Genomic DNA, 14,549 nt, shown 5'->3' with positions numbered 1-14,549 from the left:
GCTGCCCGTGTGCCGGGCGCGTTGGCGCGGTCGGGAAAGAAGAGGGCAGTGTTTGCTTTTGCTAACAAAAGGGAGCCGGAGCTCTTCCCCAGCGGAGAGGCCGGCCGTGCTGCACCCAGCCTCCCTTCCCGCCACCTCGCCGCGCTCGGCAGCCGCGCGGCGTCCCCTAGCCCCTGCTGCAGGCTCCAGGCGGGCGCCAGGACCAAGTGGTACGGGGCCGCGGGGGCGAGCGGCGATGCAGGAGGGGATGCAGCAGGGCTCTGAGCCTGCAAAGCCCCTCCTTGCAGCTCCAGAGCTGCAGGACCCGGGAGCAACAAGTGGCGGAGGACGCCGAGAGCTCAGCCCCCACCTGCGGAGCCCCAGGCCCGGACGGGCACAGCGTTGGGGCCACCGTGCAGCTTCGGGGGCGCCTGTCCGCTTGGGCTGTGCCTTTTGTTTACACGCTAGAGGACACACAGTTATGTAAACACCGCAGGAGACACGCTGTAGGAGACGGGGGATGTGTGGGGGTGCTAGCTTGAGATTTGGGGGACGCCAGGTTGGCTGCTTGCCCCCAAATAGGCTTGGAAAGGAGCTCGGCTTGGGGAACCTATTGGGGGGCGTTTGGCAGCAGCGTCAATTCCAGCGCTGACGATTTTTTCTTCCATGCCACTGTCTCCGGGTGTTGTTTATGTATTTTTCCTCTGTGAATTCTTAATTTATGAGTTACGAGATAATTGGGTTCAGCCGATGCCAGTGTGGTTACAACTTCATTTCAGGTGATGCCTCTGACTGGATGGGTTCAATAAAATGTTCCTGAAAGAGATCCCTCGTGCTGCTGCATTGTAAAAAGCGCCAGTGTCAGTTAAACGTGAGCGTGAGTAAAGGCTCGGTAACTGGCGCATAATAGAGGCAACAATAGACTTGTATTGGCTGCACAAAAAAAAAAAAAAAAAAAAGGGGGGGGGGTGGGGGAAAAACTGTGGTCGGGGATATTGCCTTTTGACTAAAAATGGGAGTCGTGCAATGACGCTTGGCAACGGAGTAGGATTAGATTATGCCTCCCCTGTCAAGACTGCTCATTGAAGGCATCGGATAGTAGCAACGGTACTATATTTGTAACTATCTCGCGGTGAGAAGTTGCCTTCCCTGCGAGGGATATATGCTGACTTAGGAGCGGTCTGGAACTCAACCGTGCATGTCAAAGCTACATGAAAATTCTGTTGCCAGTTACCATGGAAGCAGCTTCTTGCTCTTGTGTACATCCCTGTTTGTATGCTGGTTATCAGATTGTGTTCAAATTAGAAAGTAATTGGGTTTGATTTGTAGTGAGGGGATGAGATGACTTTCTTAATTTTTTTTCTCTTAATCCATATATATTTCGTGGTGAGTTCGAGAGGAGGTCTTGGCTCATTGCGGGGTCCCATACCCCAGGGGTAAATTTCAGGTGGGCACTAAGGGACTTTTCCTCCTCAGTTCTGTTAGTTTAAGCTTTCTCAGAGGCCTCCAGTTCCCACTCCCAGGGTTAAAGAAACCTGTTGGTGCATCTAACTTCATTAGGCTTGTTTGATTTACATCCTTGCTGGGAAAGCGAATTAGGACCATCGTGCCTGGGTCCTGGTTCTGTTTTCTCCTGTAACAAGCCATCCATCCCCCGCAGAAAATCTCCTCTCATTTCTCCTGTGATGTTTGGATGAAATGGATGTTAATGAAATGCAGCAAAAATGGGTTTGCTTAAGCTCACTCCACAGTGTTAATCACGCCTGTTACGTTAAGGTGTATGCATGATGTTGTTTTTGTTCCCGAGTGAACCAGTAGCTGATCACCCGCCTCTTATCATTTTCAGGATTACAGAAGATGGCTGGTGGGTGGGGGTTTTATGGTGGTGATGGGAAGGAGGGGGGCTGAGTTTTGCTTGCTATGGCCTGTTGAGGCTTGCAAACCGGGGATAGAGACTTTACAAAAGTGCCGCCCTGTTATTGTTGCCTTTCCCTGCATCAAATTGAATAGCCGCAGGAGGGACTTGCACTTGTCTGTGATAGATTTGATAAAATATCCCTCATTAATGCCACTTTATATTTACAGTGTGTCACTGGAGACGCACAAGGCTTCATTTAGTGACTTGTGTGACGAGACAAGCTTGCATTATTTGCCTGGGACGTTTTGGAGGAACAAGAGACCCATTGAGCAATCTTTTGAAATGAACAAATACGAAAAAGGGGGGAATAAAAGAGCAGGCAGTTCTCTGGAACAAAGAGCTTTATTCATATGGATGTTGTACATGCTTTATCCAGTTTTCCCCAATGGCCCTCCTGGTAAAGGGGAGTGGGACAGGGAAGACGCCAACAGGCAGGACACTTTCGTTTCCTCTCTCACTTCCTGACTTCATATTCTTATCGGAGTTGGTCCCCGGCTCACTGCCTGCTCATCTCTCTCTACACTCTCTAAAATCCCAGAAGGTAACGGGTTCCTGGGTCTCAAAGAGAGATTGTGAAATCCTTTCTCCCAGCTCTAAATTTCAACAGAAGACAATGCCAGCTACCTGTTGAGGTTGATGTCGTTGGAGGATATATTGGTTGAAGGGAAAGAGATGTCACTTTTCTATGACATGTGTCAAGAAGTGGTTGATAGTGAATGTCAGATTGGTAAGATGTCTTGCAATTATAACATTAGCCTTACTATTTATTTGGAAAGAAATGCTGTGAAAACCAACATCCAAAAATTGTATTCTGACTGATGGTGCTTTTGGAGTTTTTAGTGACTTTTTCGCACATCTGGTACATTTTAGTCTCATACATAAGTGAATTTTTATTATCCCTTGGCCTATATTGCTAAATGATTTTTTAGGCTTTAAAAATGGATAAGATTGCTATGAATATAAACTGTCTCATTCTCTTGGGGTTTCTGTACATGACGTTTTAATGCCTAATTGGTCACTTAGAATTTACATTTTAAAAATGATTGTGTGTGTGTGCGTGTGTGAGTATGTTTTTAGCAAAAGGTGCATTTTAATGTGGGGAATCTCTTAAATTGGGCCAAACTAATCAATACTATAATTTGAATGGAAATTTACCAGCAGATGAAGAAAATTCAAAATGAATTCAAAGGATTCAAATGCTGTCTATTTTTCTTGGGAAGAATAGTTCTGACCATTATGCTGGGCATTTTTAACTGAAAATCCAGCACAGAAAGGAGAAATCACACAGCGACATCTGTTGCAGAATTGAAAAATTTGCTGCTTTGAGTTGGAAGCAATTAGTCCCATATAAGCACCTAATGGTATCTGTGTGTGTGTGTGTGTGTGTGTGTGTGTATGTATAAGCACTGATACAAATACATACATACACATACTTATGTATACATATATGTGTACAGTATATAAAAACTTGCCCACATACAATATTCATATTAACATTACAAATTATTTCATAGAAAATGTAACATTTTGGGACTAAAGCTGTTTTTAGAAATATTACCTTTTGAGGAATTAGAGATTCTTATAATCATGGAATTTTGGGGAGGGGAAAGATATTAGAAATCATCTGGTGAAATCCCATTTTGAAGTAAAGTAGCCGAAGGCCAGGGAGGGAAGAACATTACTCTGCAGTTGAACTGAGGCTAGGTTAGCGACGGATCCTGGATGGGGACAGGTCCCTTGATGTCCAGGCAGTGGACCTTCTGTTCCGCCTCCTGGCAAGGATGCCTGGTCAGAGATACGGATCATGAATAGACACTATCTTGGCTAAAAATATTTTGTATTTTGAAGGCAGCAAGATTAATTGTTGCTCTAGGTAATAAACCCATGGATCAGAGGAGTGACCTCTGGGAAGAAAGGACCAGTTCTTGGTAATGTTGTCTTTGGTGTTGACAAATGATCCCGAAACCTCTAGAATTTATTTGGCAGCCGCAACAGAAATGTCATCCAAAGCACCTTCGCAGGGGAGAAATCTGGATTTGTGTCATCGGAATAAGTCTGATACACAAAAACCAGGCTTCGGAAGGCTCAGATTAGATTTTTACAGTTTTTTATTTGTCTTTTCAAGGATTAATATTAGCAGTAGAACTGGTTCTGTATAACTAAGGAAAAAGGGAAATGTTTTAAAGTCAAGAACAAGAACATAGCTTGATTTTCTTACCAGGCACTTGCCTCTTTTCATGAAGCCAAGAAAAAGCTGAGAATTTTTTTTGTTGTTTTTTAAAGAACAAAAATGTTTTATTTTTGAAGGATGACTTTTTTTTTTTTACATTGATTAGATTTTTCTTTTTTCCCATTTTATTATGGAAAATTTAAAATATAAACAAAGTGGAAAGAATACCATATTTAACCATCATGCAAATCACCCAGTTTCAATAATTATCCACCCCGGTCACTCTGTTCCCTCTGTGCATCCTCCTTTCCTCAGATTACTTTAAATAAATCCTGAATATCCCATCATTTCTTCCATAATTACTTTTAGAATGATTTCTAAGATACAGCCCAATCTTTTTCCATTCCTCATCCCAGTATTATTATCTGACCATACGCATAGTATTCTCACCTGGATGCACCGAATTTTTGCTTTACCTTACTGAGGAAGAGAGAATGAAGGTTTGTTGCAGTTGGTGAAAGCAAAGGCAGAGACCAGAGAAGCTACAGCACGATTATTGCTTCCACTGAGGAGACCTTCTCGTATGGTTTGGTTTATTTTGAGCAAGATTTTGTTTGGATCGGATAAGATGAGTTTTATTGTTGTGCAAATACAGTTGTGTAAATATGCAGTAATTGTAGTTAGTCCTTCAACTGCGGTATGCGCTGGAAAGCACCCTTGGTGAGATTGGCCATTTCCATTTGTTCCCGTAATGAATACGCTGCATGTGAGGACTTCTGTAGGAAAGGCTCATGTTAGTTTGATGACTGTGAGATACCCCATTTGTATATTTATCTTTAAAGGCCTCCATGGTATAAATACCTTTGCATTTTGTGGATATATTGCTTAAAATAAAAATGTCTCTTCCTATTGCGAACTGGCTAAGTGCTAATTTCAGCCTGCTATTCTGTAACTGAAGTGATCACAAAATGCCTTCTTTGGTGTGGGAAACTCATACATCAAGCTGTAAGTATGTGGGCCTTATTTTTGTGGGATGGTGGTGAAGGATGGTGGGGAGAGAAAACGTTACTACCTTTCCTTCTAAATATTTGCTCCATTGACTTAAAATGTGAATTTTTAATTTCAGCTAGAAATGTTGGAATGCTTCAGTGTTAATTTCTAAAAGTCTTTGGTTTTTCTGAAAATTGTTCCATTTTCCAAGGTTCATGAAATGTGAGGTTTTTTTTTTTTTTTGAGACTCTCAAAAATCTGATTAAATGTGGACTATAAATCTGAAGCATTTAACATTTGGTGTTTTTGTTTCCAGACAAACAGGGAATTATGCATGAGATGATTTTGCGGGGTCCGAATGGCCCTGGCCAGGTGAAAACCTGCCCCCTGCACCACCCCTTCTGAGTTGACCAGGGCACAAGAAAAGCACAAAGGAATGCCTACATTCACGGTTTGGGGAGCGCCACCAAAATCGAATAAAAAGCCTTAGCTTGGAAACCATCAATGAAGGAAGGAACCCACTGGAATGTTTGTAATTACAAGTGGCACCTCCTTGTTTAAATTTCAGAAGCCACAGTTTCTTTTTCAGAGATTTAAATTGCAGGCTCTAGCCAGCAGCTGCTGTTGTGGTTAATGGGCAGTTTCTCTTTGAAGATCCTTCCAGTGCTGATTCTCAAAAGCTTTGGTGCAGTTGGCCTTGAACTAGGGTTAGAAAAAAGGGTGATGTAGGTATTTATACACATGCACAGCTCAGATGACGTGTGGCCTTTGTTATTACTCAAAAGAAACTTGGTGTTAAGGTTGAGAAAAGCCCAGCACTGAGAAAAACCTGTTATGACTGACAGGTGTCTTGACTGAGGTGATTATCTTAAGGGAGATAAGGTGGGAGAAATTTTTTCTTTTAGTAGATGTTTTACTGGAATATAGACATTTGACCCAACATTTTGATCTAGGTATTTCAGAAATGTTAAATAGGCTTGAAATGAAAGAGCTGTGATATATATTTAAATGCTACTCAGTGTTTGAAGTTGATATTCCAGTGACATAGACTTTTAAAAATGCCTAGAATAAGTATCTGGCTCTTGGCAGACTTCCTTGGAAAGGTAGGTGCTCTGATTCCTCGTCGGCTGTCCAGCACTGGACTGCTGTGTCTAGTTGGAATTGAGTTATGCTGTCCCTAGAGGAGGTGGGAAGAATCTGCCTGAAAACAAAGGGTTCTCCAGTTCCCTGACTCCCATTGTCTGTGCCATATCTCCACTTGGCTGGGATTAACCTAAAAGTTAACGTTTAAAAAATTTGAACCTTTTATCTTTTTGCAGTAGGTATCACCTTTTCTCAAAGTCTCCATTATTACAAATGACACCATCGGCATCCTGGTCTCCAAGGCCCCTAAATTTGGAGTCTTTTTTCCCCTCCTTAGCTTTCCTGCTTGCACTGAAATAAAATGGGGCTGATTGTTTCTAAGTGACATTCTCTGGAAACATCAGTGCCCTCTCCAAACTGTGTTTTGCTAACAGGAGACTCCTAGTCAGTTCCTCCTACCCTAGTCCTCTGCTAGCTACTGCAGTTCTAATTCTTTTCAGGACAGGATCTAACATTTCCCGTTCAGAAACCTAATCTCACATTCTTACTTCTTGCATCAGATTCAGACTGCACACTGTTTTGTCTTTAGGTTGTTCTTCCTCAATTGCTCTCCCACTCCCTCTCTAATTGCCCTCATTTCTTATTACTTTTCAGCTTAATCCTGATGGGACTGGAAGACTGATGATTCTCCAGTGAAACTGAGGAAGACAGTGGTTCTGCCTATCAGCATTCAGCTGGTTACCTTTGCATAAAATACTCTCTTTATCTTTTTTCCCTTAACTGTCTATCTTGGTTTGTAGGTGTAGGATGGCTGATTTCTCTTTGCCTACATTGAGAATAAACACTTTCCTTTTACATCTTCCGTTTTAACTAACACATACTTACCTAAAATGTACCTCAACCCACAAGTTTCTTTTTTGACTTCACAGGTCTATACATGATTCTGTTTCTTGAGGCGAAGCCAAAATGTGTTGATAGTATGGCCATGCTTTTCATGAAAATTTAAAACTTTAGATTGTTGAAAATGCATTGTCTTCATTTGGTAGTTTGTATTTGAATATGGGGATTTACTACGGCATGAAAATGGGGTAATTGACTAAACAAATTACAAGCTGTCAAAGTAAGACTTTCAGACAAAAAGTGAAGTCCTTTAGAAGTAGGAAGACTTTTTAAGGGTCACAGTCAGAGGGCCTCATGTGGAACTGCTGACTTGGGTGAATGAGATTGGCTCCTCTGAAGATGATCCAAGAGATACCACCACCTTAGAGGAGTATTTGGTGCTTGTGTCTGGTGCGTGTAGTTACCTAGTTACCAGAAATAAATAAATAAATACAATACAATAAAATAAATCCTAAAAAATCTACCCAAAGAAATGGAAGGGGGCCGGGCGCGGTGGCTCAAGCCTGTAATCCCAGCACTTTGGGAGGCCGAGGCGGGCGGATCACAAGGTCAGGAGATCGAGACCACAGTGAAACCCCGTCTCTACTAAAAATACAAAAAATTAGCCGGGCGCGGTGGCGGGCGCCTGTAGTCCTAGCTACTCAGGAGGCTGAGGCAGGAGAATGGCGTGAACCCAGGAGGCGGAGCTTGCAGTGAGCCGAGATCGCGCCACTGCACTCCAGCCTGGGCAACAGCGTGAGACTCCGTCTCAAAAAAAAAAAAGAGAAATGGAAGGGAAGTGCTTTAAAACCCAGGCCTTTACTAGCTAGCGTTTTCAACACGTTTGTCTTTGGGAGCAGAGCTGCCTAACTAAACAAAGAAGTTACCGTCATCAGTCACTGCCAGGCCAGCGTTGGGGCAAGTCTAGGAATTTGGTTGCATTTTGGTAGATAACATAGAGGGTGGATTATCACTGGCTCAAGAAACAAAAAAATGAAACCTTTCTTTCTCAGTCTACCTGCTAAATTTGTTATCGTAAGGATCTTTTCAAAGCCTTTATCTGGGAACAATTTCTGCCAGAGTTCTTCCCTTCCTTTTTTCCTGGCCTGGCACCCTTCCCTTCAGAGTTCAGTTCTTGCTAGTAGAAAAAGGCTAGGCGGCATGATAATACAGCGATTTAAAAAGTTGATTATCTTGAAGTATTTTGGGACAGTTTTGGGGAATAGGTTGTATGTCAAACTGTGGTATTTATTTATTTGGCTCTTTGCTGAATATGCTTGTATAAATCCAGCCTCCTGGATGCTACAAGGCATCCCATTGATTTCTTCTTTCGAATAAAAAAGGAGCATTGCTTCATTTTTCTTGCAGAAACCCTTATTTAAACAATGAAAACTTCAAAGATAGGGAGAAAAAAACCAAGTTAATTTAGTACTAAATTACTGCTCAAATGGTTTTATCTTTTAAAAGGTTCAAGTAGAGATTAGCTTAAATAACACTGAATTTCGCTTTTCCTTGTGCATACATATCTTGTGAGCAAACTTCATTGTGAAGAGCCCTCTGTGTTCTTTAGTTTTGTTAGTAATCACATAATTGCTAGTTGCTGTTTATTTCCCTTTCCTGAAGCAAATCTCTCCATCTCTGGGCCAGGTTTGCAAGGGCAATACCCAGTTAAGGTTACAGGATAGTAAAACCAAGTACTTTAATCAAACTGCTTACTTTACAAGATGGCAAAAATAAAATAAAATAATATATATGAACACTCTTAAGTAGGAAGTATTTTCTACCTATTTACCTGTCTCTGTTTATCAATCACTTTTATTAAAACAGCAATACCTAGAGGTGGGTGTTATATCTCTGGCTACAGCTAATAATAATAACTTGTGTAAATCTTACACATGTTAGGGAATACTGAAAAAAATACTGTGTAAAAAGGATTAACTCAGGATGTACTCAGTCATCTCTAAGGTGAAACTGAAGAGTACTGTGACAGCAAGATCCCACCTGGAGTTGAATGTTTTTTTGATAAGTGAATGGAATTATCTTGTAATCTTGGAGAAACTGACAATGATTATAATCTCTAATTGCTGGGTCTTCTAACACAGAAAGGACATTACTGTTTTATGCAGTTTTCTATATTTTATATACTATGTTTAATAAAGAAATGGTGTTTCTGTAGCTAACCCGTAAGACATTTGGTAGAAAAATGAACATTTAAACATGACTTTAAAATTGAGTATCTGCTTTTATATCAGGCACTGTGTTAGGTTCATCTTTGTCTTTCAGAAGGTTCTAGTCTATTTTTCCCTCAACCTTTATTTCAAAAAATTTCAAAACCACAGGCAACTTGAAAGAAGAGTACAATGAATACTTGTATTTACTTTACCTAAATCCATCAACTGTTAACATTTTCCCCATTTGCTTTCTCTCTCTCTCTTCTACATAATGTATACACCCATACTCATCTTTTTTCTTCCCTAAGCCACATGAAAGCAGATTGCATCATGATGAATACTTCAGCATGTAGCTCCTAAGAATAAAGACATTTTCCTGGGCACACGCAATACCATTATTACATTAAAGTTATCTAGTCCATGTTCAAATTTCCCCAATTACTTTGTTCTCTCTGCTGCAGAATCTATCAGAGATCACACACTGCATATGGTCTCTAGTCTCTTTTAATCTAGAACCATTACCCTGCTTGCCACCTGTTTTTTCTTTAAGGAGTTTTTAAGGGGTGTCTTTTATGGCATTGACATTTTGATGAATCCACCTGCTGTTTTGTAGAATGTTCTGCAGTTCTACAAATTGTTTGATCATTTCCTCATGGTTCAGTTCAGATTAAACATCTTTTGCAAGAACCCTGCATAGCTGATACTGCCAACTTTCTTGTAACACTGCCCCAAGAGGGACATAATATCAGGTTGCCCTATTACTAGTTTGATCCCTTGGTTCAAGATATACATTTAGTGACTGAATGTAGGTGAATTTGTAGAGTTCTCCATATTTGTCCTTTTATAATTAATGAGTAACGTTGTGCATACATATCTTGTGAACAAACTGCATTGTGAAGAGCCCTCTGTCTTCTCTAGTTTCCAGCCTGAAGATCTTGTTCTGTAATGGCGCTTTACTTAATGGATTGAGGAGCATTGATAAACCTGTCTGAATCAAATATGTCAGTGGTTACAAAACTGTGATTTTCTAATTCTCTAATTCCTCTACTTGGGTAGAGGCATTTCTGAATAAAGAGGAGCTTGCCTTCCCTACTCTTCTCTCTCTCTGTTTTTATTTATTTGTTTATTTAGAAAATTGCAATGGGTTCAGTGTGGTGTGATTTGGCCAGTGGGAACCCCTTCAGAGTGGCTCCTGTATCCTTTTAATATATTCTCATTAATTTTTAAGCTTTTTTGTATTTCATGTCACAAGAAGATATCCGTGTTTATATTGTATTTTCCCTGCCCCCAGACCTGGAATCAGTTATTTCTCCAAGGAGTCCTGATTCCTTTTAGTCAAAGAATGATATTTAGATAGCGGATATCTAAGAATTGTGCTCATTGCTACTGACTTGTCATTGTTTCTAAACTTTTCAGTGAGCAAACAAGCGTGTGTGTGTGTGCGCGCGCGCGCGCGTATAAAATATCCTTTGTCTCAAAAATAGTTATATGTGAATTTTCAGCTGCATGGGGTATGGGCCCTGTGTTCAAGGGGCAACTGTGTGAGTGTATTTTAAAAATATTTATTCATTTAAATCACAATGTCATGCTAATACATTCAATTCCAGTCTAACATCCCAGGGTACTTTCTCTCCATCTCCCATTCCTTATTTGTGTTTTCTTTCTCCCATGGTGAAAACTCTGTTTCCCAGTGACAGCAACATCTTTTTAGTACAAGAAAGTTTTGGAATTACTCCACCAAGACCATTGTAGACAGCAAATCTACCAAGTAAAGTGCAGAATTTTTTTTTGAGACGGAGTCTCGCTCTGTTGCCCAGGCTGGAGTGCAGTGGCACGATCTCGGCTCACTGCAAGCAAGCGCAGGATTTTTTGCCATTCTTTCTGTCTTTAAAATAGATCCCACTGAGGGTAGATGAGTACCATGTTCACAAATTTATAGATTAGTTGTGTGTGTGTGTGTGTGTGTGTGTGTGTGTGTGTGTGTGTATCAATAGATATATAGTTAGGATCGTTTATTTCTGTTTATATTCTGTTTTAATTTCTTCCCTATCATTGTTGATTTATAATTTAAACATATAAATCATTAACGTGGCTCAAAATCAAAACTATCTCTTCTCATTTCATTCCCTATGTTTTTTGTCCCATTCCCACCCAACTTCCTATAGTTGCCAATTTCATACATTTCTTGTATATTCTTTCAATTTTTCCTTTTGAAAATATAATGAGTAGTGTTCTATTCTTTTAAACTTTCACACAGCCTGTGTTAATATCTGCCTATAGTATGTTTTCTTATTTGACAAATCCTAGGTTCTCGTATTATAATGACCTTCCTCCTCATTTGGCTGTATTTTATTTTAGAAGCCTTTTGTTTTTATTTATTTATTTTTATTTACTTTAAGTTCTAGGGTACATGTGCACAACGTGCAGGTTTGTTACATAGGTATACATGTGCCATGTTGGTTTGCTGTACCCATTAACTTGTCATTTACATTAGGTATTTCTCCTAATGCTATCCCTCCCCCGTCCCCCACCCTACAACAGGTGTGTGACATTCCCCGCCCCGTGTCCAAGTGTTCTGATTGTTCAGTTCCCACCTATGAGTGAGAACATGTGGTGTTTGGTTTTCTGTCTTTGTGATAGTTTGCTCCAAATGATGGTTTTCAGCTTCATCCATGTCTCTGCAAAGGACATGATCTCATCTTTTTTTAATGGCTGCATAGTATTCCATGGTATATATGTGCCACATTTTCTTAATCTAGTCTACCATTGATAGACATTTGGGTTGGTTCCAAGTTTTATTCCAAGTTTGGGTTGGTTCCAAGTTACTATTTTCACTTTTCTCCCATTTCTTCCTTCCAAGTTCATAGTTTTACTTGGATAGTGGAAAGAATTCATTTTTTTCTTTTAATTCATCAAGTTACTTGCAAGAAAATAAGGACTGCCCTTTTCTTACAATATAATGTGTGTCTCTGAAATTTAATAACCATGACTTACCTTGCTTCTGATCAGCTATCTTTTTTTAACCCTTCTCGTCATCCAATAAGTTGGCAAATAAATGTCTCAAACCCCAATTCTTCCCACTTTTCTTTTTAAATTGCAGTATAATGTACTTTTAAGTGCACAGCCAAGATGTCTTTTGCATTTAAACTTCAGACCGTGTTCTAAAAGTGGCTCTTGGACATCTCAGTCCAGATGTTCCAGTTTTCTCAAATAATGAATGACAAAACAGCAATTATATTTAGTGTCTGTATTCATGATCTCATCTAATCCTCACTGTTACCCTATAGTTACTACTGTTGCCCCATTTTACAGAAGAGGAAGAGGAGAGGACAGTAATAAGTCCCTTGTCCAAGAAACACAAATGGTAAGTATCAGAACCAGCATCTGAACTATATCTATGTTCAGAACTCATAGTTTTAAACACTGAACTGTATTTTCCTAAAATTCAAGATGTCTAAAACTGAACTTCACATCTGTTCTGGCCGGACATGGTGGCTCTCGCCTGTAATCCCAGTGCTTTGGGAGGCTGAGGCAGGCGGGTCACAAGGTCAGGAGTTCGGGACCAGCCTGGCCAATATGGTAAAACCCTGCCTCTACTGAAAAATAAAAAAATTAGCCAGCCGTGGTGGTGGGTGCCTGTAGTCCCAGCTACTGCCTGCTGAGGCAGGCAAATGGCTTCAACTTGGGAGGTGGAGGTTGCAGTGAGCTGAGATTGTACCACTGCACTCCAGCCTGGGCGGCAGAGCAAGACTGTCTCAAAAACAAAACAAAACAAAACAAAAATCTGTTCTTCCCACATCTCCCTCTATTCCATGTTTCCTATCCTGATGAAGGGTACCACCATCCATCGAATGAGTTAAATAAACCTAGGAGTCCTCATAGAGAATTCCCTCCTTTACTGTCATTTCCCCCTGTATTAGCTCTAGGTCCTGCCTGTCTTCATTTTACAGATGAGGGAAGTAGACTTACAATGGTGTAACAGCCTCTTACTTGTTTCATTTACTGCTAGCCTCATTCCTTGTAATGTATCCTTAATACTGCTTCTAGAGGAATCTTCCTAAAATACACCGTAGATGTCACTTTCTTGCTCAAAACTTTAAATGTTTTTCTTGGCACCTTAAAGGTGAGGCTTACCCTCTTTCAGGGTGTCCTGCAGTGTCCTTCATGCTTGGCCTCTATCTTCCTCTCAAGCTCATTTCTTGCCGGCTTTCCACACCATTGTTCTTGCTTTAGGACTACCAGAGTAAATGTGTCCTAGATGCACCACGCTCTCCCATGCCTCTCTGCTTTTTATATGCTACCTCCCCTACCTGAAGCACCTTAATCTATATGGCTAGTTCCTACATATCTCTCAAGATTCACCTCAAGCACTGCACTCTGCAAGGAAACTTTCGTGATTATTCAGGCTGGTTAGGTATCCTTTCTTTGAACCCTTCTTCTGTACTTCCCTAAGGGCTACTCCTAACTTATCTTCTTCTTTCCTATCAAACAAACTTCTCTGAATGGCCTGAGTCTCTTCTATGTGCCTGCTACACATTTTGTCCAGCTTGTTTCCACAGAAAGAAATGTCCTATCCTCATACCTTCCATGTAGGCATATTTAAATCCATGCATATGTAAAGACAGAAGTCCAGTGTTTTTAGGTCTTACATAATTTCCCAGCTTGAATATGTTTTCCTTTCAACTTCTATTACAACTTCTCTAACCATTTCACGACATTTAACATTTTTTACACAATTTGATTTCTAATATGTATATATCCTATCCTTTTCATTTGTTATAAATACTGGTTGTTGGGATACAGAATACGCCAAGGCCTTAGTGTCTATGAATTTAATTTAGTGGTGGTCTTATGATCAGCTTTTTTAGGGCTATAATTCTTAGTTGAAGTTGTTTGTTCTCCCATAATGAATGAAGAGCTATCAACGTGCCTGACCCTTTTGTATCCTGAAGGAATGACTTCTAGTGTGTTTGTTCATACTTGGTTATTGGGCAATCATTAGAGAGATTTAGTCTAGCAGCCCAGATAAGAGAATCTCTTTCCATTTATTTAATCACTTCACAGTCCTGGGATACCTGGACTTTGAGTCATTGCTGAGGCTGTATCGTCACTTTAGAGTTGAAGCAACAAACGAAGAAACTTATCTCTGAGGTCATCTGTTCCTCTTCACCTCAGCTTTCATGAGAGGCTTGTCTTAAAACTGAGATATATATATCCTTAGAAGAGGCATGGTGAACATAGGGAAATTTAAACCTCAGGGTAACAGTTTTCCTTTTATAGTAATAAAGATGTATGTGGAGTCAGTGGCTACAGGATCAAAAAAGAGATCACAGTCATTGGATCAAACCTGAGAAATGGC

The 14,549-nt window shown here is 40.4% G+C and overlaps 1 protein-coding gene across 18 annotated transcripts in view; it reads left to right on the top strand.

Moving 5' to 3' along the window:
• Positions 1-14,549, top strand: part of CADM1 (cell adhesion molecule 1) — a 349,474-nt gene that overhangs the window by 1,149 nt on the left and 333,776 nt on the right. The gene's annotated exons all lie outside the window — the stretch shown is intronic.

The sequence above is a fragment of the Macaca fascicularis genome, chromosome 14, assembly GCF_037993035.2.
Source record: "Macaca fascicularis isolate 582-1 chromosome 14, T2T-MFA8v1.1".
Taxonomy (NCBI): Eukaryota; Metazoa; Chordata; class Mammalia; order Primates; family Cercopithecidae; genus Macaca; species Macaca fascicularis.
Note: the sequence above shows the minus strand (reverse complement) of the source record. Positions and strands in the feature narration are given on the sequence as shown.